Raw genomic sequence first — 24485 nt, forward strand, 5'->3', positions numbered from 1 at the left:
TACCTGACAACTTTTATTGGAGAAGTGAAAGGGACTTTGAAACAGTGCTTTGTAAGGCGCAACATACAAGGCTTTTGTTTTCTACGTGTGTGAGGACGCTGCCCCAGTCCCGCACTCCCACTTGACCACCCAGTTTATTAAGATGTCACCCTGGTTGGCCACAGAATGGTGGTAACACCTTAGCCAGCTTCACTTTTACATGAGCAGAATGACTAGAGAAGACACTGGTACTTCCAAAGTCAGGCAGCCTGCTGAGGTCCCAGATCCTTGTCGTCCCCAGCACATGCAGATTTTTCAGAGAGGGTTCACCAGATTTTGATGGGGATTCTGCACCTGGGAGATAGGGACTCTCCGGGGTAGTTGTATAAACATTCTTCCCTTCCAGTATGTCCAATTCCATGCCTCACTCCCCACCTCCACCAGACCTGGCGGTTCCAAGGCTGAAGACCCTGGAATCCTGGCAACCAGTCTGGCCCCCACTACAAGACAAACAGAGATGGTAGATCATTTGCTTTTATTTTTTTTATTTTTTTTTAATTTTTTATTTTTTATAAACATATATTTTTATCCCCAGGGGTACAGACAACTATCATATGATCATTTGCTTTTAATTGAAAAAGGCCTGCCATGTGATTAAGTAAAGGACATGAGTGAATGTTCATGAATGTGACTTTATTTATATCATTACTTATGAGGGAAGCAAGCAGACACATTAATAAACACCTTTGAATTCACAAATGACCATCTGCTTCTCAGCAGATAGCACTATTTAAAACTTGGCTCAATGTAAATATTTTAATGCACTTGAAATCTGAAACATGGACTTGATTTCTGACCTACAGCAACTCATTAAACCTGATGTGCTTCCCACCTGTTAAATAGGTTAATGGTACTTCTGAACGTGGTATGAATTTCAATTACAGAGATTGTTTCCAAAGAATTATTTAATAGTTCTTATATATAAAGCCCCCAATTAGGATATAACAAATTAAAAATAGGGATATAAGCAAAGAGAAAGAGAGGTAGAGACTGAATCCTGTCATTAATCTAAAATATTACCATTTTGAATAAAGGGAGGTTACATCAATTGGCTGATAAAGATCATAATGAATAATAGTGAAAGGCAAATCAGCCAAACCTTAATGCAACATCACTAAAAGTTTGCCTCAAGTTTTCATCCTATTTTAAAATCTAACCTCATCATTGTGTCAGTGAGGCAATTTAAGGAAAAAAAAAATAAATTCAGGATGCCTGGGTGGCTCAACTAGTTAAGTGTCTGCTTTTAGCTCAGGTCATGATCGCAGAGTCCTGAGATTGAGTCCTTCATTAGGGTCCTTGCTCAGAACAGAGCCTGCTTCTCCCTCTGCCTGTTGCTCTCCTTGCTGTGCTCTCTCTCTCTCTCTCTCTCCCTCTCTCTCTGACAAATAAACAAATACAATCTTTAAAATTATTCTTATTCTAGTATAATTGCCATGTAGTGTTATATGAGTTTCAGGTGTACAATATACTGATTCAATATTTCTGTACATTATTCAGTACTCCTCACAAGTGTACTCTTAATCCCCTTCACCTATTAATTATGCAATAGAATTTCCTTTTTCCTGTCATTTTGTTTAGACAATAGAGCCCTATAGCCATTCACCTAGAGTGCTGATTCACCCACAGACCCATTTTTCTTTAAAGCAGCCTTTGTCTATTTGATAAGGGGTTTTCATAGCAGGTGGAAGCTCAGACAGACTGAGGTTAGGTTAGCAGGTACAGTCTGACTTCTGTGACCGGGGGCTCTGGGAGGAGTCGCTCCAATCATGACAGTTTTTGTGAAAGATTCTCTTCCTGGTGACTGAGATAATACCTTCCAACAATCACAACTTTAAAATAAAGGTCCACATTCCTGGAAGGAAGCTGACAAGTCCACCACATCCAAATGCTCCATCACTGTGACCAGTAATGGAGCAAGGGCGTGACTTGCCACGTGCCCAGAAGCAGCTGAGGCCAGACCCCACCTGCTGTCCCTGAACAGGGCCTGTCCACCTGTCCTGATTCCTGGTGCATATACTCTGAAGATCATTAAAAAGCTTTTTAAAATCCACCAAATGAAGAATAGATCACTTCCCCCTTGTTTATCTGTTCCTGTGTTGGGAAAATTGAGCAAATGAGTCTGAATATTCAAAAGTGCAATAAGCTGGATGCTGGCAATAGACACAAAGGTAGGAGTGACTATTTCAGCACAGACCACAGTGAATAAACTATTCATGTTAACAGGAAAATTATAGGCCAACATCTATGAAAGCATTTTAGTTTAGGTACTCTTACCACTTCCTGGGTGGCTTTTTTTTTTTTTAAGATTTATTTATTTATTTGACACAGAGAGAGAGAGATCACAAGTAGGCAGAGAGGCAGGCAGAGGGAGGGAGGGAAACAGTCTCCCTGCTGAGCAGAGAGCCGATGTGGGGCTCAATCCCAGGACCCTGAGACCATGACCTGAGCTGAAGGCAGAGGCTTAACACACTGAGCCACCCAGCACCCCTCCTGAATGGCTTTTAAGGCATCCATAACCATGTATGCTGTTGGGCTGAAACAAACATTGTTAAAAATTAAAAGGATCCCTTTTTTTTTCTCCTATCATTTCCAGATCTTAATAAATCATCAGTCTCCACTTTGTGGAAAGGAAGCTAAAGCAGAGAAATGGAGTGTGTCTCATAAATTTTTTTTTCAAACATATTTCCAGTGCCTCATGGAAATGGGTTCATTGAGAGCCTTGTCTGGGTTTCTGAGGTCAGACCACTGTCTACTTTCCTACTTAGTAAACTACGATTTCTTTCCTTGCAATGAATGTGACACTTCCATTGCTGCATAAGTTGCTCAAGACGACCTCAAGGGTAGTAGTAAGAGATAGAACCAGAGTCTGATGTCAGATATCCTGTCCTTAAAATGTAAAAGGCTGGGTGGAGGAAGCAACCAGGCTTGATGGTAGACTCTCTCTGGGAGGAAGAACATACAGATCATTGGAACTGGCATGCTGGCAAATCTGGGCAGGAATCCAAGTGAGGGTCTCTTTGGTGTTGTCTTGAGTTAGGACTGAGAAATCAGTGATGCAAAAGCTGAAAGGGAAGCTTGGAGCCAAGTATGGAAACCCTTTCATGACAACACTATCCATTAGTAATTGGGTCAGCAGCTACAACAGAGATCCAAATTCTGTAGCTTCAGTATATTGGGTGATAACTCTCTCATGGATAAGAAGTCAAGAGGTCGGCTTTCTAGAACTGGTATGACAGCTTCAGAGATCCATTCTCCATCTACCTTCCTGATTCTCCACCCTCAAGGCTATCTGTTGGCACTTGGAGCTTCTGCCATCTTGTCCATATTATAGATCTGATCCTGAGAAGGAGAAGAAAAAAAAGGATGATAAGCCATGCCCCTCCAGGTGAGGTAGCTCTCCTTAAAGTGTTTTCTTAAAGCTCATAGACCACTCCTGGCTGCAAGGGAGGCTGGTACATGCCATTTCCTAACAGGACATTGCTCCCTGGAATAAAGTCAATGTCATAAGACATGAATGAAGAATGGATATTGGGTAGCAGTCTCAAGCTCACCAGCCTAAGGAGTGCAGACCATTTTATCTGGCCATGGGAAGTTATTGGAGGATTCTGAGGAGAGAGGAGAGGGCATTATGTCAAGGAGATGAAATGGCAGGGGGTGGGGCAGCAAGTGGAGAGGGGAGACCAAAGACAATGCTGTGTGGATGCGCATGGCCTGGAATGTGGACAAATACACTCCAACCATTCACTGAGAAACTGAGGCAGCTGGGAGGCACTGTTTTAAGAAATGCCTTTCCTGTAGCACTTGAGTTAACAGGCTTGACAGTTAACTGAATGTCTTTAAATAGAATATGAAGAGCCATGTCAGCCATCATAGGATTAGCAATTTTATCTTTCTATTATGCTCAGTGTCATTTCTTCTCTAAAACAAATGAATTCCTTCCATAAAGCTACCTTAAAATACTTACTCTTCTGTTCTTTGCACTCATTTTGACAATAATAGAATGCTTTATAATAGAATCTTATTGAAACCCTCTTTGACTTAAACTATGTACAAACAAGACTTGGAAATTTTATCATCCTTTGCACATCAGCATCAGCTTATATACCATTTGTAGTCACAATTAAATAGGTGTTAAATCAGTGAGATGTTTATGAGCTTTATGACCCAATACACACTGCCCAACGTGGATGCTTCCCCCACCTGATGCCTTGACCAAGCAATTTTGGGAAGGTCACAGGCTGACACGTTTTACACAGCAGTCCCACTGGGGTGATAGTAGAGACTTACACACAGGAGACACTGGAGAGTTTGTACATCTAAAATGTTTAAGACATCCTATCATTTTCCTGCTGCCCATGGGATGGGTGCCTTTCAAGTCATGCCTGTGGGGTTCCCTGACACCCACCGGTATATCTAGGCCTCAGAAAACACATCCCCTCACTTCCCTGAGACATGAAGCACGGAGTACAGTCTTTTAGGCATTCTGTAGGGACAAATGTGTTTCAGAATTTAAATAGTTTGAACATTGGGAGTGTAAAACTATAGATCTACAAAATATGACATATCTATCACCCCTGGAAGGGTCTGAAGCCATATCCCCTAAGACAACAGTTTAGTTTCTGCACCTTCACCTTAAATACAAGTTTGCCCCAACACCACCAAAACTTTTGGTTCTCAGACCATATCAGATTTCAAATTGCAGGCACAGGATTATGGAGCTCTTCAACATTCTACCCACCCAAATCCTATCACCCCAAGGCCCACTGTCTGCTCTTCCTTTGACCTCTGAAGGACTCATGGCACTCAGTCTACAACAAAGCACAGCACCTGATGCTACTCTATCTTACATTGTTCTCATTGTTTTTCATGACTTCATTCCAATTGTAAATTCCTGTGAAGGAAGAAACCATGTTTTCTGCAGCAGGCTGCATCTGGTAGGACTCTCTTGGTTGTAGAAAAATGGATTCATTTCAACTTTTTGAAAATGGAATTAGAGTTCATACAAACTTTATATTACTTCAGGTGTATAACAGTAATTGGACAAGTCTATACATGATGCTGTACTTATAAGTGTAGCTACCATCAGTGCTATCACAATACCATTGACTATATTCCCTATGCTGAGCTTTTAATCCTTGTGAATTATTCATCCCATAACTGGAAGCTTATACTTCCCACTCACCTTCACTGATTTTGCCCATCCCCAAACACCCTTCCCTCTGGCAGCTACTAGCTTCTATTTCTGGTTCTTGTTTTGTGTGTTTTGCTTGTTTGTTTTATTTTTTAGATTCCACATATAAGTGAAATGCTATTTGACTTTTAAAAACTGAATTTTTGGTCTCATAACTGAAAAAGTGTAAGAAAACCCTCTGATTCTGGTCCAGCTGGATCCAGGGGGATAGAATTCATCAGGAGTCTATCTTACAGTCCTTTTTGTCTCTCTGGCCTCTACTTCTTAGTCAGTATCATTCTTTTTTTTTTTTTAAGATTTATTTATTTATTTATTTGACAAACAGAGATCACAAGTAGGCAGAGAGGCAGGCAGAGAGAGAGGGGAAACAGGCTCCCTGCTAAGCAGAGAGCCCAATATGGGGCTCAATCCCAGAACTCTGGGATCATGACCTGAGCCGAAGGCAGAGGCTTAACCCACTGAGCCACCCAGGCACCCCAGTCAGTATCATTCTTAACCAGGCTCTCTGTATGTGGTTGCTCCTAGAGACTGGAGGTTTACAACAGTTAACTGAGCAATCCCCAGGGAGAGACAGCTTCTCTGTCCTCGTGCTTTCACAAAACTCCCATCAGTCCCTCCCATTGGCCAGTTTGGTCCTAAACCAATGTCCATAGTCAAGAGTGATGGTGTTCTCCTTAACCAAATGTGGATCCCTGTTTCCCCAGGGAACAAGTGCTTTCAAGCGTTTTTGGTACCAAGCAAAATGGTACAGTCCCCAGGGAGGTGGAATGACATATGCATTTACCCTTTGACCCAGAATGCCCACCTCTGGGAAACTGAACCACTGATGCAGTGGCAAAGAAAAAAAAAAGAGGGGGCACAGGGCAATTCATCCCAGAGCTATTCACAATAACAAAGGATTAAAAATCATCAAACATCCATGAACAGAGACTGATTTAGTGAACAAAGGCACATCCATAATTGGGGCTGCTGAAAGAAATGAAGACTATTAGGATGGCTAATTTTATGTGCAATTTGATTGGGTTACAGGGTGCCCTGTTATTTTGGTCAAACATTGTTCTGGCTGTGTCTATGGAGAGTGTCTCTGAATGAGACTAACATTTAAGTTGGTAAACAGTGAAGCAGATTGCCCTCTCCAGTGTGGGTGGGCCACATCCAATCAATTAAAGACCAGAATAAAAAAAAAGAAAAAGACTGTCCCTCTCCTGACTTAGAGAGAATTCCTCCTACCTCATGGCCTTTGAACTAGAACATTGATTTTTCCCCTGCCTTTGAACTGGAATGTTTCACATTGAGACAGTGTAAGTAAATATTGGGGCTTTGTGTTTGCTGAGCCCCCTAATATTGGTCACCCGGATACTTTCAACACTACTTCCCGAAATAAATGAATGTGTTAATCAAGTACCTTGTGTGTGAATGTTGATAATTTGGGGGTTCTTCAGCCTGGAAAGCATGAAGTTACTCATATTGGTATCCATGTATACAATAGACTGAAATTGTGGCTGGTGATAGGCAGGGGAGGGTACAAGAGCCAAAATTGTGGTCCAACACAACCTTGTGAGATGGCAAAAATCTGAAAGGCAGAAAAATATGCAGGTCCAGAAACATTTAGTCGGAGTCTGGGAGAGAATTTTTGGATCAGAATCAGGGACTTGTCACTACCCTTGTCATTTTTTGAGCACAGCCAGCTCAGAAGTCACTTTATCCAAGTCTTGACACAACATCTTCTGAGAAATTAGACCATTTTAGATTCTCCCTACTGTTAAGTTGGCTTGCATACAACTGCTTTAATTCTTTCATGGACTTTCAAATCATGAGGCTTCAGGGATTCCTTTAATGTTCTGCAGTAAACTATCATCTCATGTAACAAGGCATTTCCTGATAAATCATCACAAATAACTGCTACTTCATTAAAAGCAGATTTCTATCCGGTGTGGTGCTTGTACAAGATGATGGAATGGCAGCTTCTGATGGTCATTCCATCCTGCTGATCCATAGCAAAGCTGAAACAGGTGCAGCCAATGCACTACTGGCACACCAGAACCCTTAAACTCAGAAATCCAGCCCCCTTTGTCTCTCAAAAGTGGCTTCAGATGATTATGCTATAAGGGAAAACAGGTCAGATATTTCTGGTATTGTTTGAGCCCATTTGCATTTTGTGATTACCCACAAGGTTCCTAAACATGGCACATATTGCCTACTTATAATGGACTTAAAATAGGTCAATAGGAACCTAGCTGACAAGACTAGGCCCAGCCTCCACGGCCGGCAACCTTGAGGGAGAAGCCTCAGAGTCAAAGCCCTGATTAAGGAGAAAAGAGGCTCACATAGCTCTTACCACATGGTTCTCAGCCTCAGAAGACTTTCCATTCTTTGTCCCTTGGATGAGACCATCTGGAGGCCCATTCCCAGTGTCACTGTGTCCCAGTTTCCAACAGTGGTAACCTCTTCATTAACATAGACACTGTATTGGCTGCCCCTCTACCTTCCTGTCTCCATTTCTCCACTTCCTGGAATGAGCTACTTAGACTCAAATATTTTTTCTCAGGATCAGCGTCTCAGAGAACCAAATCAAGAAATTCCTAGAGGTCTACAAACCCTCTGAGCCCATCAGCGCATGAGAGGGATCCCAGAGCCTGCCAGAAGCTGTGTTATTACTGCAATGCAGTGAACAGGAACCATAGAGAAACAGAAGGTTAATGGTAATATGGAGCTTAATTCTGCTGAACCACTTACAAATAGAGAGACAGGTTTCATAGGACTGCAGATGTGTCAGCAAGCCCATCTGAAATCACTTGAACTTGCCTCCTATCAGCCGTACTGTAGGCTTCTGAGCAAAAATGAAGGGTGTTTATTTGGACTATGAGATTTGGGATAATTTGTCATGTAGCTATAGTAACTGCTACAGGATGGTTGACTTTTGTAAATAGAACTATTACTGACAAAATTGTATGTATTTAAAGCATATCATAATCTGATATTTGAGTTAAAAATTGTTCCTATGTGTTACCAAACAAGAAAAGTGTGAAAGTATATATGGCACCATTGCTTCAAATGAGGTGGAGGATGGGCAGTGGAGGCCAAAGCTGACCTGCAGATTTTAAGTAGAGGTGACCTGATGTTTCCATGTCACTGTGATGAGAGAGAATTGGAGGAAGGTGTGCCAGCAGAAGCAGCTTCTAAAGTACCAGAGACTCTAGAATAAAACACACCAGTCTGGGAGTACCATTTACCTCCCAAGCTGCAACTCCTTGATTCTCAAAAATCCTCCATGAGGCTTTTTTTTTTTAAGTGGAAGAAGATGTTTAGAAAATATATATCTGGAGAAGACTTGTATCTAGAATATATAAACAATTCTTGCAACTCTATATTAAGACAATCCCAATTTTTTTAAGGGCAATGGATCTGAAGAGCCACTTCACCAAAGAAGGTTTTAAAATAGCAAATATATGCATGAAAAGATGTGCCACATCATTAGTTATTAAGGAAAAGGAAATGAAAATCATATTGAGACACCACTACAAAATCTACAAGTACAATTAACATTAAAAAGTCTGGCCATACCAAGGTTTGACAAGGATGTGAAGCAACAGCAACTGTCCCAGTCTGCTGATAGAAGTGTAAAATGGTACGACTACTTGGGAAAATAATTTGGCAATTTTCTTCAAAAGTTATATGCTTCCCTTTCAATCTAGATATCCCATTTCCAGAAGAATGAAAGCATATGTTTATACAAAGATGTGAACATGACTATTCACAATAGCTTAATCTAGAAAAGCAAACTGGACAAAACTGAAATGTTTATCAACAGGTGAATGGATGAACAAATTTTAGTGTAGCCATATAATGGAATATTAGACGACAATGAAAAGTAACAGACCATTGATGCACACAACAAAGTTGAATCTGAAAATTATTATGGTGGCTAAAACAAACCATAATGTACATACTGTACATCCTGTTTCTATGTATATAAAATTCTAGGGAATCCAAAATTAATCTAAAGGGACAGAAAGCAGGCAAAACAAAAGTGAAAAAGAACTATTGGGACTTCATCAAGACAAAAAGCTTTTGCACAGCAAAGGAAACAGTCCACAAAACCAAGAGACAACTGATAGAAAAGGAGAAGGCATTTGTAAATGTCTTATCAGATAAAGGGCTAGTATCCCAAATCTACGAAGAACTTATCAAACTCAACACCCAAAAAATAAATATTCCAATCAAGAAATGGGCAGAGGGGGCATCTGGGTGGCTCAGTGGATTAAGCCTCTGCCTTCTGCTCAGGTCATGATCTCAGGGTCCTGGAATCAAGCCCTGCATCCAGCTCTCTGCTCAGCAGGGACCCTGTCTCCTCCTCTCTCTCTGCCTACTTGTGATCTGTTTGTCAAATAAATTAAAAAAATCTTAAAAAAAAAAAAAAAAGAAAGAAATTGGCAGAGGACATGAACAAACATTTCTCCAAAGAAAATATGCAAATGGCCAACAGACACATGAAAGAATGCTCAACACCACTTGGGACCAGAAATATACAAATCAAAACCATAATGAGACACCACTTCACATTAGTCATAATGGCTAAAATTAACAAGTGAGGAAATGAGACATGTGAGGATGAGGAGAAAAGGGAACCCTCTGGCCCTGTTGGTGAAAATGCAAACTGGTAAGTACTCTGGAGAACAATTTGGGGGTTCCTGAAAAAGTTAAAAATAGGACTACCCTATTACCCAGCAATGGCACTATGAGGTATTTACCCTAAAGACACAAATGTAGTTATCCAAAGGGGCTCATGCACTGAATTTTTATAGCAGCAATGTCCACAATGGCCAAACTGTGGAAAGAACCCAGATGTCCAATGACAGATTAATGCATAAAGAAGGTGTGGTATATATGTGGAATGCTATATATGTGGTGTGTACAACGGAATAGTACTCAGCCACCAAAAAAAATGAACTCTTTCAATTTGCAACGATGTGGATGGAACTAGAGGGTATTATACTAAGCAAAATAAGTTAATCAGAGAAAGACAATTATCATATGATCTCACTCATATGTAGAATTTAAGAAACAAATGGATCATAGAGGAAGAGAAGGAAAATAAGCCAAAGAGAAGGGGATTAACCATAAGAGACTCTTAATCATAGGAAACAAACTGAGAATTGCTGAAGGAAAGGTGGGTGGGGGGATGGGCTAATTGAGTGATGGACATTAAGGAGGCCACATGATGTGATGAGCACTGGGCATTATAAGAGACTGAGGAATTACTGGTCCCTACCTCTGAAACTAATAATACATTATATGTTAATTCATTGAATTTAAATAAATAAAGAGCACCCTTGCACAAGAATGAATGAATGAATGAATGAATGAAGCAAAAGTGATTACCTGGTGATGGGATGATTGGGGGAGGGAAGAATTATAAGGGCATCAGGGAACTTTTGAGAATGATGTCTCTGTTCATAATCCTGGATATATACATGTGTCAAAACTCTTCAAATTGTGTTTGCTTGAAAAAATTTTCTCCTAAAGATGATAAAGGGGTGTCGTACCTGACACATTCGGTACCCCTATTCTGGAAAATTCTTCTCCTTACCTGGCATTCACAGAGAGGTATTCCATCAAGGCTTCCAAATTATCTTTTTAAAATATATATATGTATGTATTTTTTTAAGATTTTATTTATTTATTTGACAGAGAGAGATCACAAGTAGGCAAAGAGGAAGGCAGAAGGCGGTGGGGGAAGCAGGCTGCCTGTCGCCTTTATCCCAAATCTATACCTGGCCAGCCTCACCCCTTTGGAGTCCTCATGAGCCAAGACTCTGTATGGGAAACTTGTGGTTCAGTCTGAAATACATATGCTTAACTTAAATACCTTCATTACCCCAGACCACCCAAACATTTTATCTTCAATGTGAATGCCTCACTCCACAAAGGCCCTGTTATTCTGCACCATTAGGCTGTGGTGAAGCCCTATCATAATCTCCCTGTTCATAAAAGACCCACAGGGCTCAGGTTAAAAGTTTTGTGAGTTCTTGTAAAATCAATTGGGAAATCAGTGTAGTGTACAGCATTGCCTTATGCCAATCCTGTCACAAGTTCCCCCATTCATGGAGATTTCCAAGGGACCTCGCACACCACACAAAGAGTGGCCACCACAGCATGCCTCTGCCCATGTGCCAGGGCTGACTCAGGAGCTCAGGCTTCCACCCTGGTTTCAGCCTTGGCCATCCCTCTCGAAAGGAGTCTGTGCTCTACACACATCAGAGATACAGGGGAGCACAGGAAAGAAAGCCATCGGGCTAATGAAATCCATACACTATGGACCCATTCCATTCTGCCTTGATCTGACTCTGGAAGAAAATATGAGGAGAGGCCTGCAGGTGTGGACAAGGTCCTGCCCTGGCTGTTCATCTTCCTGATAATAAAAATACCTCTTTGTTATTGCCAATCTGCTGCTGATTAATCTCTTTTTGGTGGTGAAAGAGATGAACTTTGGTCAGTTGGTCTGCTGGTACCTTGTTTCTCCATGTGGTCTATGGACAAGTTGCCTTGGCATCAGCTCGGTGCATCTTGGAAATGCAGACTCCCAGGGTCCTCAATCTGAATCTGCATTTTCACAAGATGCCCAGGGAATCAGAGTCTGGAGGATCTTCCCAAAAAACCACTGTGGAATGTTTCACAAAGAGAAAATTAATCAACCACATATATATATACACCAATAGGGAAGGGGTTGTTGCTTCCTTTGCCTTTTGGGCAGTTTCTCTCATTCTAGAATCCCCTGAAGGGTTGATTTCACAGTGACCCTTGTAGGAATTGAGCTTGAAGAAGGGAAAAACACTGTTCAGGCTTGGACTTAGAATTAAGTTGGAAGCTATGCATAGGCCCAGCAGCAGGGCCTCCAACTTGCCAAGGCTGAGTGACTCCTCTAGAGCTCTATGTTGTTCTTCTGCAAGATCCTTTTGTGTCAGGTATGTTTTGGAGATTTTTCTTGCTTTTGGAGGTGGGCCTACATTGCTGGAACTCATCCTGTAAGATTCACTTTTGCTTTATCTCAAAGTTTTGGGTCCCTTGGCTTGTCATTTTGATTTATTTCCATGTAGTTTTTAATTTCCTCTTTGAATTCTTGGCTGACCAATTCACTGTTTGGTAGCATGTTCTTTAACCTCTATGCATTCATGGTATTTCAAGGTTTTCTCTTGTGGTTCATTTCTAGTTCCATAGCATCATGGTCAGAAAAGATGCATGGTATGATATGCTTATTTTTAAATTTGTTGGGACTTGTTTTGTGGCCTTAACATGTGATCTATTCTGGAGAATGTTCTATGTGTACTTGAAAGGAATGAGTATTCTTATGTTTTAGGGCAGAATGTTCTGCATCTATCTGTTCAAACCAGTGCATAACTCAAAACATTGTTTCCTTGTTGATTACCAGTTTGCATCATGTCTCATTAATAGAAGTGGGTGTTATTATACAAAACAAATAGGCAACCCACGGAATGGGAGAAGATGTTTGCAAATGACAGTACAGAAAAAAGGCTGATATCCAGGATCTATAAAGAACTCCTCAATCTCAACTCACACAAACCAGATAACCATGCCAAAAAATGGGCAGAAGACATGAACAGACACTTCTCCAGTGAAGACATAAAAATAGCTATCAGACACAAACATTTTTATGTTCATCATCACTAGCCATCAGGGAGATTCAAATCAAAACCACATTGAGATACCACCTTACACTAGATAGAATGGCCAAAATTAAGAAGACAGGAAACAACATGTGTTGGAGAGGATGTGCGAAAGGGGAACCCTCTTACACTGTTGGTGGGAATGCAAGTTGGTGCAGCCACATTGGAGAACAGTGTGGAGATTCCTTAAGAAATTAAAAATAGAGCTTCCCTATGACCCTGCAATTGATCTACTGGGTATTTACCCCAAAGATATAGATGCAGTGAAAAGAAGGGCCATCTGTGCTATCAGACACATGAAAAATATGTTCATCATCACTAGCCCTCAGGGAGATTCAAATTAAAACCACATTGAGATATCACCTTACACCAGTTAGAATGGCCAAAATTAGCAAGAGAGGAAACAACATGTGTTGGAAGGGATGTGGAGAAAGGGGAACCCTCTTACACTGTTGGTGGGAATGCAAGTTGGTGCAGCCTCTTTGGAGAGCAATGTGGAGATTCCTCAAGAAATTAAAAATAGAGCTTCCCTATGACCCTGCCATTGCACCACTGGGTACTTACCCCAAAGATACAGATGTAGTGAAAAGAAGGGCCATCTGTACCCCAATGTTTATAGCAACAATGGCCATGGTCGCCAAACTGTGGAAAGAACCAAGATGTCCTTCAATGGACAAATGAATAAGGAAGATGTGGTCCATATACACTATGGAGTATTATGCCTCCATCAGAAAGGATGAATACCCAACTTTTGTAGCAACATGGACGGGGCTGGAAGAGATTATGCTGAGTGAAATAATTGAAGCAGAGTGGGTCAATTATCATATGGTTTCACTTATTTGTGGAGCATAATAAATAGCATGGAGGACATGGGGAGTTAGAGAGGAGAAGGGAGTTGGGGGAAATTGGAAGCGGAGGTGAACCATGAGAGACTATGGACTCTGAAAAACAATCTGAGGGGTTTGCAGTGGCGGGGGGGGTGGGAGGTTGGGGGAACCAGGTGGTGAGTATTAGAGAGGGTACGGATTACATGGAGCACTGGGTGTGGTGAAAAAAATAATGAACACTGGTATGCTGAAAATAAAGAAAATATAAATTAAAAAAGAAAAAGAAGGGCCATCTGAACTCCAGCGTTCATAGCAGCAATGGCCACAATCGCCAAACTGTGGAAAGAACCAAGATGCCCTTCAACGGTTAAATGGATAAGGAAGATGTGGTCCATATACACTATGGAGTATTATGCCTCCATCAGAAAGGATGAATACCCAACTTTTGTATCAGCATGGATGGGACTGGAAGAGATTATGCTGAGTGAAATAAGTCATCAGAGAGAGTCAATTATCATATGGTTTCACTTACTTGTGGAAATAAGAAATAACATGGAGGACATGGGGAGATGGAGAGGAGAAGGGAGTTGAGGGAAATTGGAGGGGGACATGAACCATGAGAGACTATGGACTCTGAAAAACCATCTGAGGATTTTTAAGGGACGAAGGGGGCGGGAAGTTGGGTGAGCCTGGTGGTGGGTATTACTGAGGGCACGTATTGCAAGGAGCACTGGGTGTGGTACATAAACAATGAATTCTGGTATATTGAAAAGAAATTTAAAAAATAAAAAAAAAATTTAAGGAGTTGGTGTTAGAGTCCACTACTGTATGGTATTACTGTAAAAATTTTCCTTTATGTTTGTTATGAAGTCTTACGCATTTTGGTGCTCCTATTTTGGGTGTCTAAATATTTCAAGTTGTTCTATCTTATTGCATGGTCTCCATTAATATGAAGTAGTGTCCTCCTTTATGTTGTACTACACTCTTTTAATACATTCTGTTTTGTCTGGTAGAAATATTCCTACCTGCTTTGTTAGGGCATCAATTTCCATGATAGATGCTCCTTACCTGCTCACTTTCAATCTGTACCTAGGTTTATGGGGTCATATTAGTTCCCTATTTCACACAGGTCAGTGGAACTCTGTCAACAGAGACTGAGTTGTAAACATGTGAATGCTTCAGACCTCGGACTTCAGAACAACATGGACTTAACAGTCCCCTTGTCCAGCAAGGAGAGTGTGGAAATTATCCTAGCAAGAGAGAACCAATCCCTGCTTCATCAGGCCCCATCCAGGGAACAGTGGCTACCACGGATCTGACCAAGAGGCTGGGGCCTGGAGGGCATTGTTGCCTTCCAAAGGACTGCTTAAGGAAATGCAGGAGTGCTGGAAATCCTAGCTCCTGGGTCAGTGTAGATGTGAATGGAACCAGGCACAGCAGTGGTCTGCAAGGTACACCTTCCATTTTTCTCCCACACCCAAAATAAGCATGGAAAGGAATCCAGAGATCATGGACAAGATGCCAGGAAGGGACTGCCTGGGTGGTTCAGTGGGTTAAGCCTCTGCCTTCAGCTCAGGTCATGATCTCAGGGTCCTGGGATCGAGTCTTGCATATGGCTCTCTGCTGGGCCTGGGAGCCTGCTTCCTCCTCCTCCTCCTCCTCTCTCTCTCTCTCTTTCTCTCTCTCTCTGCTTGCCTCTCTGCCTACTTGCAATCTCTCTCTGTCAAGTAAATAAAATCCTTAAAAAAGAAGAAGAAGAAGAAGAAGATGATGATGATGATGATGCCAGGAAGATTCCAATCTTGGTAAACGGTGAACCTGGAAACCCTGGAGGGAGACTGAGGATTGAAGTCCTGCCTGCCCTTTGTCCATTTACAAATTATCCTCCTCTGGCTTTGTCTCTCCCGCAGACAGGATTAGATCTCTTTACATGCTTTTCCCCACTTAGTCCTGATACAATTCCAGAGACTGAACTAGAACACTACCAGTTCTAAATACTGAGTTCAAACAAACACAAGCACCAACACAAAAACACAGAAACAAAAAACACCATGTCACAAAGGAAGCAAGACCTGGTCTCCCTTGCTTTAGAGTGGAGAAAGGCAGCCCCTCTCCTTGGCAGGACATAGTTCTGGGGAGTGTGAGGAATCCTTAATGCCTCACCAGCTCAGTGCTAGTTGCTGCTATGCCTGGGAAAGTACCTGCAACCTCTCCATTTCAGGAGTCCTGCAGGCTGTAACTCCTGCTTGCCCAGATTCCTTACACTAAAATGAGCCTATCCTCTGGGAAAGGGTATTTGCAGGTGCTACCAGTAGCTAGTGACAAGGGCTAGCTCTTCTCCTTCCCACATAGATTAGTTGATGACTCTATAAAGTTTCTTAGTTCAGGAATGAATAGGAGAGTCTGTGCATCTTTTCCATTGCTGTAAGAAGTAAAAGAACCAAACCTTACTCCTGAGCAAGAAGAGGGAAAGGGGGGGGGCTTTAATATAATGCTATTCTAACCTATCAAAAACTATTTAATGCTATTAACTATTGCCCCCCAAATAAGGAAATAGGTGGGAGGAAGAAGTGTTGAGTAAATATGGCACACACGCAACAAGTACACCAACTACTGAGGAGGAATCCTTGCTCAGCCACTGGTGACACAGGCTCAGCCCTGATGGTGGCTGTGGCCAGGTCTCCTGGTGCTTGAGTTCTGCTGGCCAGCTATGAATGGGGCTTGAGCTATCAGGACAGGATATAGCTAAGGACAGAGAGACACCTGTGAGTTGAGCAGCAGATTCACTTCAGGAGTCCCTCCCAGGCTTATCCCACAGGTGGAGTCTGGCACCCCAGCAGTGAGGCCTGTGGTTGCACAGGAAGCCAAAGAAGAAGGATCCCTGAAGGGGCTATCAGGGACATCCACCCCAACCCTCATCCAGCTCCTTCTGGGCCTCACCTCTCATCCTCGCTGAGCCACTCCACAGACAGGAACCAGGCCCTGAATGGATTCTGGGGCTCTAAGGTGTAATTCTCTGCCTCTGCCTGGAGTAGCATCATGTCCATGAGAACTCAGTATTCCTGGGCCAAGACAGAAGCACAGGATGGAGACAGAGCCTGGGTAGGGAAGCTGCAGGGCCTGGTGAAGTCTAAGCAGCGGGACAGGGTCTTGGTACAAGTGGCCACCCTCCTGCCTAAAAATTCATCCAGTCCCAACCTGTTCTCAGATGTAAGTAGAAATAGGCCCTCCTCCAGGAAGTTCTCCTTGATGCCTTTCCTCTATCCCTACTGACTAACTACATGGATCTTCTACTTCTTTTATCCACCAATCCCAGTAAATGTGAGATGGAGGGGATGGAGCCAAGGAATGTTCTTCCCAGGGACATCTCTGATTCCCACTGCCTCTCCTTCCTTACAGGAAGTGGCCCAAATGTTCACCTTATTCTTGTTTTGGTGGTTGGTCTCATTCCCCTGGAAAGTAGACAACCAATGTCCCTCAGAAAGAGTTGCCTGGTTAGTACTAGCACCTTATAACCACCGCTTCCTAGGCTGTACTTGGGCCAGGACACAGGAGGGGCTCACTCAGATGCAGAGAACGGGAATGGGATGTAAGCAAGGCCTGGGGTCCAGAGAAAGCAGGATGTGGGACAGATGAATAGGCTCCAGGTCAGGACCCTGCAGCACAACCCCTGTGATCACAGAAGGGGGCAACTGAAGCTTCAGGCAGGCAGGGGCTGCTGGGCTACTCAAGTGTTGCTGATGTGCAGGATCCTGACTTCACTCTCCTCTCACAGGCAAGCTCTGGGGGAGAGCCAGTGGACCACTCAGACAGACCTCATGCAGCTTTGCCTTCAGGAAATTCTGCTCCATTATCAGTCTTGGGCACCAGTCTAGGTGCAGCCTCCCTTCAATCAGCACTGAGATGGGCAGGAGACCCCAGGTCACAGGGGCAACTGTGAGGCTGTCATAAGGAGAGGTTTTCCAAGTACAGAGACCTCATGGCTCAGTACAGGGACTCTCTGTTCCCAAACCTCAGGACTCTGGTCCCTGCTCCACAATGCTAAGGCCCCCCCACCTCCAGATAGTCCTCTATTGCAGTATCCAACTTCACCAAGTCAGTGAGGAAAGTGCCAAGGTAGGGGATGAAACCCAGTGTCATGAGGGGCAGGGTTGGGATGAGTCCCTGCACTCTGTGCCACAGGGAGCCTCCCCTGAAGATGCTTCAGCCTCCTGGCAAACCCCTGCTTTCCACAAGGTGTGCGTGGGGGGGGGGCATGGACCCTTAGTAGTTTACCTTCAATTCCCTTTCCCCTCACCAGCCCAGAACATTAGACTCCTCCTGATCACCCCAGAACCTGCTTGGCGAAAATCACAGGGTATGGAACTCTGGGCCCCTCCATGCCCACAAATGCATTCTGTATCCAGCTTTCTTGACACTCCTCCTGGACACTGGAAATAAGAAATTCAGGAAATGTGGCAATAGGAGGTGGAGCTAGAGTTGCAGGTCCCACCTGTCCTGATTTGGCAGCTACCAGCCTTAAGGGCAGAGTCTCTCTCCTCTGACCTTGGAGGCCCTGTACCTCAGGTATAGACCCCTTCTCTTTGGCAGCCTCTTCCAGGCTCTCTCCAGGTGACTCATGAGTGTGGCAAATTTATTAGAGGGCTGCTCCCAGAGGGCCAAAGACAAGTTCCTTGAGGCCAGAATACCCTCTATCCACTTGCTTCCACTGTCTTTGATGTCAGACCCTTCAGACACTAGACATCTGACCTAAGTCCACTGATATCAATGCTCCATTATCCTGAAGCATGCCATGAGCCCTTCTAGAACAATCTCAGCTACCACATTCAGTCCATGTGTGACCTTGAGCTTGTAGTCTGGCCTCCTTGAGCCTGTCTTCTCATTGGGAAAAGTGAGAACTCCACCTACCTCCCAAGATCTCCTGAGGACTCAGGATCCTAAGACTGTCATCATGGTTGTGTCCCTCAACCCATCCCAACCCCATCCCTGTGCAGGGGCCTGTTCTCAAACTGTCAGGGTTTCACCAGGTCTGCTTGTGGACCAGTTATGGACAGAGAGAAACAGGAAATGTAGTCTAGAAAGTCTGGATGGGCAACACCAGCTTGTCCCACCACCCCGCCAAGAGAATCTTCAGCCCAGGCTGCTACCACATTCATGCCAAAGGCTTCCCTTCACCCCAAGGAATCCTTCAGGTCATTCCCTACTCCATCCATGCAAGACTATGTTCCCTCACACCCCTCCTCTCTTTCTAGACCTGCACCTTCCATGCTACCTCGATGGGTAGTTTCCTGCCCTGTGTGCTGTCTTGAGCAAACAGCATTTGAATGTTCTTCTAGAATAGAGGGAAAGAAGGTAGGATCAGTGTAGGAATAATGGGGCAGGGAGAGTGCGAGGCCCTTTTCTTTGAGAATGCCCATGTGTCAGACTTCCTGGATGAGGGTTTTCTCTGGGCTCCTCTGATCACTAAGGTCTTTGTAGGACATGGGAGGGATTCTCATGGGAGTCATCCTGGGCCTCCTTTCCTAGCTTAATTGAACAGCTCTGTTTTGGTGGATTTTGGTTTCCCATGGGCAGAGAGTTCAGTGGCTGTCATTAAACACGTGAAAATGTTGGATTCAGCTCCCCCAGGGTGGGACATTGAGGAAAACTGATTTCTAAAGCAGGAGGCATGGTGGCCTTTCCCCAGGGAGGTGAGAGAACAAGCCCCAGGGCCAGGTTCTTTGCTCATGGTGGGCTGCCTCCCAGGAGGTCCAAGCTGACTGAAGGGGAGGACAAGTCTGTGGGAGATCCCTCATCCCTCCTGGTCCCTCCATGGAGAGAAGCCTCCTCATCTGGAAACTTCCTTCCTTGTGCTCTTCAGGAGGTGAATCGAGACAGTCTGCAGAGCTGAGAGGATGGCATGCAGTTTGGAGTATTTCCCCAGAATCTGAAGGGCCTGGGGGAGGGAAGAGGAGGAGCTGTCAGGGTGAGAGCAGGAGCCCTATCTGCTCCAGAGCTTCATTCTACCCTCCATTTACGGCTCCCCTCCTGAATGAACCAGATGACCGGGGATCTGAAGAAGGGCACAGGTAGCCCTAAAGAGTAACACTGCTGGGGAGAGGAAGGATGTTCCCTCACTCCAAAGAAGTCATGTAGGAACTGTGCATCCCAACACCGGGCCATGCCAGTTAAGGTCAGCCTGCCCCCTGGGGACCACATGTCTATCTGTTCTGGCTCATTTCATCTCCATGTTATCTCTGCCTCAGTCCTTATTAGTGTCTATCTCCACAGTCTGCAGCTGGAAGGTGAAAGCTCAGGTTTAAGGACACTGATGGGTTACGTTTGGTCAGGGGTGCAGCTGAGATCTGGCCCCATATCATAGGAGGCCACATCAGGGAAATGTGGGTATAGGGCAGCTGAGAGCAGAAGAAAAGCCGGCCCTTCCCCACCCTGAGAGCCCAGCTGCTCACCGCATCCTTGTATGTCAGTTGCTCTGCCACCAGCTTGGGAGGGAAGTCCAGGAGGGCAGGCTTTTCCTCCCTCAGCTGGTTCTTGGGGTGGCAGGAAGCCTCTGGGGCTGGGGCAGGTTTGGTGTCTATCTGGAGCACTGGGTTAAAAATTCCCTGCAAGCTGATGGTCCAGCTCTCTGCAGCTCAGGACTCAGCACCCATACACCACATGGGAACCCCTATTCCAGTTCTGGAACAGCTGATGGAGGGGAGGCTGGTTCTGTCACTGAAGGTGATGGTTGAAACAGAGCCAGAGTTGCCTCTAGCTCCATGGGAGACCCTTTAGTTCACTCTGCTGCTGGATGGAGTCCTGGTGCTGACACTGGGGCAGGAGAAAGGAAGGAGAAATGAAGGGTTCATCCACATCACTGACTTTCCATGTGCCTTTCCCAAAACAGGACAGATCCCATGGCCTATCAGGGAGTACCCATCCCATGAACCCTATCCCAGATTGCCTTCCCAGTTAACAATGTCCCTTACCCTCCATCTCAGCCTCAGTGAGCTGTAGAATTTCCCGATGCATCAGGAGAATGGGAGCATGGTTCTTCAGGTTCTAGCCATGCCACTTCAGATGCACATAGGCCCCCTTTACCACAAAATGGGCACTGTGTGGGGACTGCCAGATATCCTGCAATGTCTGGTCAGGCCAGGTACCCATGATGGGGCACAGGGTGCTGGGGAGAGTTGTACATGGAGCAGAGACATTGGCCTAGCCTATCATTCCACATGCTACTCCCACAGCACCATTCTTTCTGTGTGGGTCCCACAGAATGGCCCCCACCACTTACAACCCCTCCAGAGCTGTCCTTGCTGTGGAAGGCCTAGCCATCCAGAAAACCTGTATGAGTCTGGTTTTTCCACTTAGGCTCTCCTCTTCATTGCCATGAGTCTAATCTACTCCATCCTCCATGCAGACCAGTATCATGGCTTAGTTTGGAGGCCAACTGCTAAGTGGTCTGCTCACCACACCTTTTGTTCTTGGCCCCACTTGTGATGGCCAGCAGAGGTGGATATGGAGAGGGAGAGGCCGAATAAGAATGGACCCTACAAGGGATGGGTGTTTTAGGTACCAACTCAGCCAAGACTGTGCTCTGCTTCCCAAAGAACTTGGCACCCTCTCCACAGCTCGCCTTGACTCATTTGCTTCTTCATAGGAAACTGCCCAATTAAGCCCTCCCAAGGAAATCAAGAGATCTGGGAGATCCATGGTTCTTAAAGTCCCTCTCCAGCAACCACCCCTGTAGTCTCTGTCCCGTTGAGGCAGCAGGCTCTCCTTCTGGACCCCAAGACCTATCATGTTCTTCCTTGATCTTAGAGTCCATCGTCATGGTCCAATAGAGGTGGATGCATTCCTCCCTAGAACAGACCACAAAGATGTCCCATCTGACTGTGAGGGCCTGTATGAGGGCCTGGTTAGCCAGAGGAACATACTTGCAAACCCCGGATATAAAGGCGAGCCAGGCCAGATGGAGACACCCAATCAGTGGGGCATGCATATATTTACTGTGGTGAGTTGAAATCTCATTGGCCACCTGTGTGTGGGCCGGGCTCAACCACCTCTATAAAGATTAGTCTGTGAGGCTGGTGGTGAGGGGAGTAGTAGGAGGAGTTGTAGTAGCCATTGGGATAGCCATTGGCTAGTCATTGGGATAGCTGTTGGGATAGCCATTGGGGTAGTAGTAGTAGTAGCCATTGGGGTAGTCATTGCGTGATAGTTGTTGGGAGCAGCGCCACCACAAGTGGCCTCGCTGCTGCAAGTGGCATCACTGGGGTTGGCGAGAGGCCTTGTCTGGGGAGCGGCGTCATCAGAGTTATAGTCATTAGCGTAGTCATCGGGGAGCAGCCTCGTCCAGGGAGCGGCGTCGCAGGATCAGCATCATGGGGAGCAGAGTCTGCGTTGTTGGGGTTGTCGTCCTCATCATCATCGCCTCTTTGTTGTTGGGAGCAGCCTCATAGGGGTCGTCGTCGTCACCTCTTTGTATGAGACGGCCCCTACCACTTGGTTTGATTTTCAATGCTTGGCGCGAAATAAAGCTTTGCTTGACTTTCTCTTTGCATCAGTCTCGTTCCTTTGATCACGGACCCTAACACTGGGGGCTCATCCGGGATTAACCCACAAGAACTGAGCCAGCATCGGAATTTCTGGGAAAAGCTTCTGGAGGTATTGGGATCTTGTCTGTCTGTCTGGTTGTGGAGCTCCAGGGTATAGCCCACCAGGGAGAAGCTGGATGCGACCATGCTCCCCAGGGCTGGAGTGGATGCAGGGACACCCCATCCCTCTGCTGGTAGATTGGCAGGGGCTTGACAGGGGATTTGAGTCCCCCTAGGCAGTCAGGGGGTTCGAGTCCCCCTAGGTGGTCGCCAGGGGGGTTGAGTCCCCCTGGGTGGTCAGGGGATCTCCAGGGGGTTCAAGTCCCCCTGGGTGGTCAGGGGCCTGCTGGGGGGTTTGAGTCCCCCTGGGTGGTGGCCGGAGGGTTCAAGTCCCCCTAGGTGGTCACTGGGAACTGAGAAAATCCCCACCAGCAGCAGGACAGCTGGGTCTGCGGTTGTCTTTGTGTTATCTTTTTGTTGTCTTGTTGTGTTGTTTGTTGTGCTTGAAGGAATGGGGCAAACAGAGAGTAAGGGGACTCTGACTTTCATCTTTCCATTCCTCATAATAGATGTGGGGCTTCTCCCTCACTCATTTCGTGTGTTAAGGGATATAACTGGAGCCAACTGGGGTTAGTCTAATGCCGGGTTAAGGTGCCCAATGCTGATGCTCATGGTAGCTGGGTGAGGAATATGAGTGCCTATTGGGCCACTTTTGGTAAGCAGAACTGGCGCTGCGGGATGAACCAAACTCGAGACAGAAACTTTAAGGATTATTCCCAAGCAGCTGCCAAAACTCCCTTTGTTTTGGGGAGTTCCTTGCCTTCTCTGGCCTGACATGGACTGACTAGCCCCTCCCCCTTGCTGGTGGGGAAAGCATGGCATCTGAAGTAGAATGGGCCCAGGTGGAACATGGGGTCTGTTGGCGGAGGGATGGCTGGGCTGATGGTTAGTTGTCTGTATCAGAGTTTTAATGGGTAATTGTTAAAGTAGCTTTTGGAGTCTTTGGTAACCTGAAGCTTTGAAGTTTTGCTTGGATGAAAAATGGGATGAGGTGCTAGGGCGCTATTTGCTGGAACTGGGTTTGAGCTTTTGAAATCTGTTGGTAGACTTGTTTTGTGCTTAACTGCTGTTGCAACAGTTCACAATTGGTTAATATTTAGTCTTCACTAGAAATTGACATGTTTCTAAGAAAATGTAAATGGTTTTCTCTTTGCACCCCCAGAATTGTAAATGAGATCTCTTTGACTCTTAAGGCTTTTCCTTGATATGCTAAGTTACTCAGAAAGTACTGCTAAATCAATGATAAACTTTGAGTTACATTTGGGTAAATGTTGTAACTACTCCAGAGGTTCTATACATTTCCTAAAGTTTTAATGTTTTGATAAGGGTCGTTATTTGATATTTAATCATATCTATTCTGAGTTTTTGTCATTTGTAATTGTTTTAATTCTCTTATAAGATGAATTCTGCCTTAAAGGAAATTCATATGGGAGACTTTCAGAACAAATAAAGGTCTTGAATGTGTTGAAATCCTGGAACTGAAATGGGTAAGAATTTCCAGAAGTAAAAGCTGCACTCAGACTAAACCAGAATTAGTACAGTGACTCAAGGTAAGAATGAGTCTCCAGGAGCTTTCCTAGAAAGGCTTATTGAAGCCTATAAAATGTATAGCCCGATTGACCCTGAGGCACCTGAAAATCAGGGGGCAGTGAATCTTGCTTTTGCCAGTCAGTCAGCCCCTGATATAGGGAGGAAACTTCAGAAAATTGAAGGATTTGAAGGGAAGAATCTGAGTTAGTGGGAATAGCAGAAAAGGTGTTTAACAACATGGATGCACAGGAGGATGAAAAAACAGACAAAAAGCTGGTTAAGGATTTTGGCATTACATGAGGTGGGGAGGAGACAGGTAGGCGATAGTAAATGGAAGGAAAAGCCTAAGCACAGAGAAGGCAGGTGCGAAGACTTAGATTCAGATCAGTGCACTTACTGTAAGGAAAAAGGACATTGGGCCAGGGAGGGCCCCAAAAGGAAGAGAGAAATGCTCACCACCAGAGACTGAAGGGGCCATGGTTCTGAGCCCCTCCCCAAACCTCGGGTAAAAATTGAAGTGGAGGGGAAATCAGTTGATTTTTTGGTGGACACGGGAGCCCAATTTTCACCATTA

The sequence above is a fragment of the Mustela putorius genome, unplaced genomic scaffold, assembly GCF_011764305.1.
Source record: "Mustela putorius furo isolate JIRA1106 unplaced genomic scaffold, ASM1176430v1.1 tig00000253_pilon_pilon_pilon, whole genome shotgun sequence".
In the NCBI taxonomy this organism is placed as follows: Eukaryota; Metazoa; Chordata; class Mammalia; order Carnivora; family Mustelidae; genus Mustela; species Mustela putorius.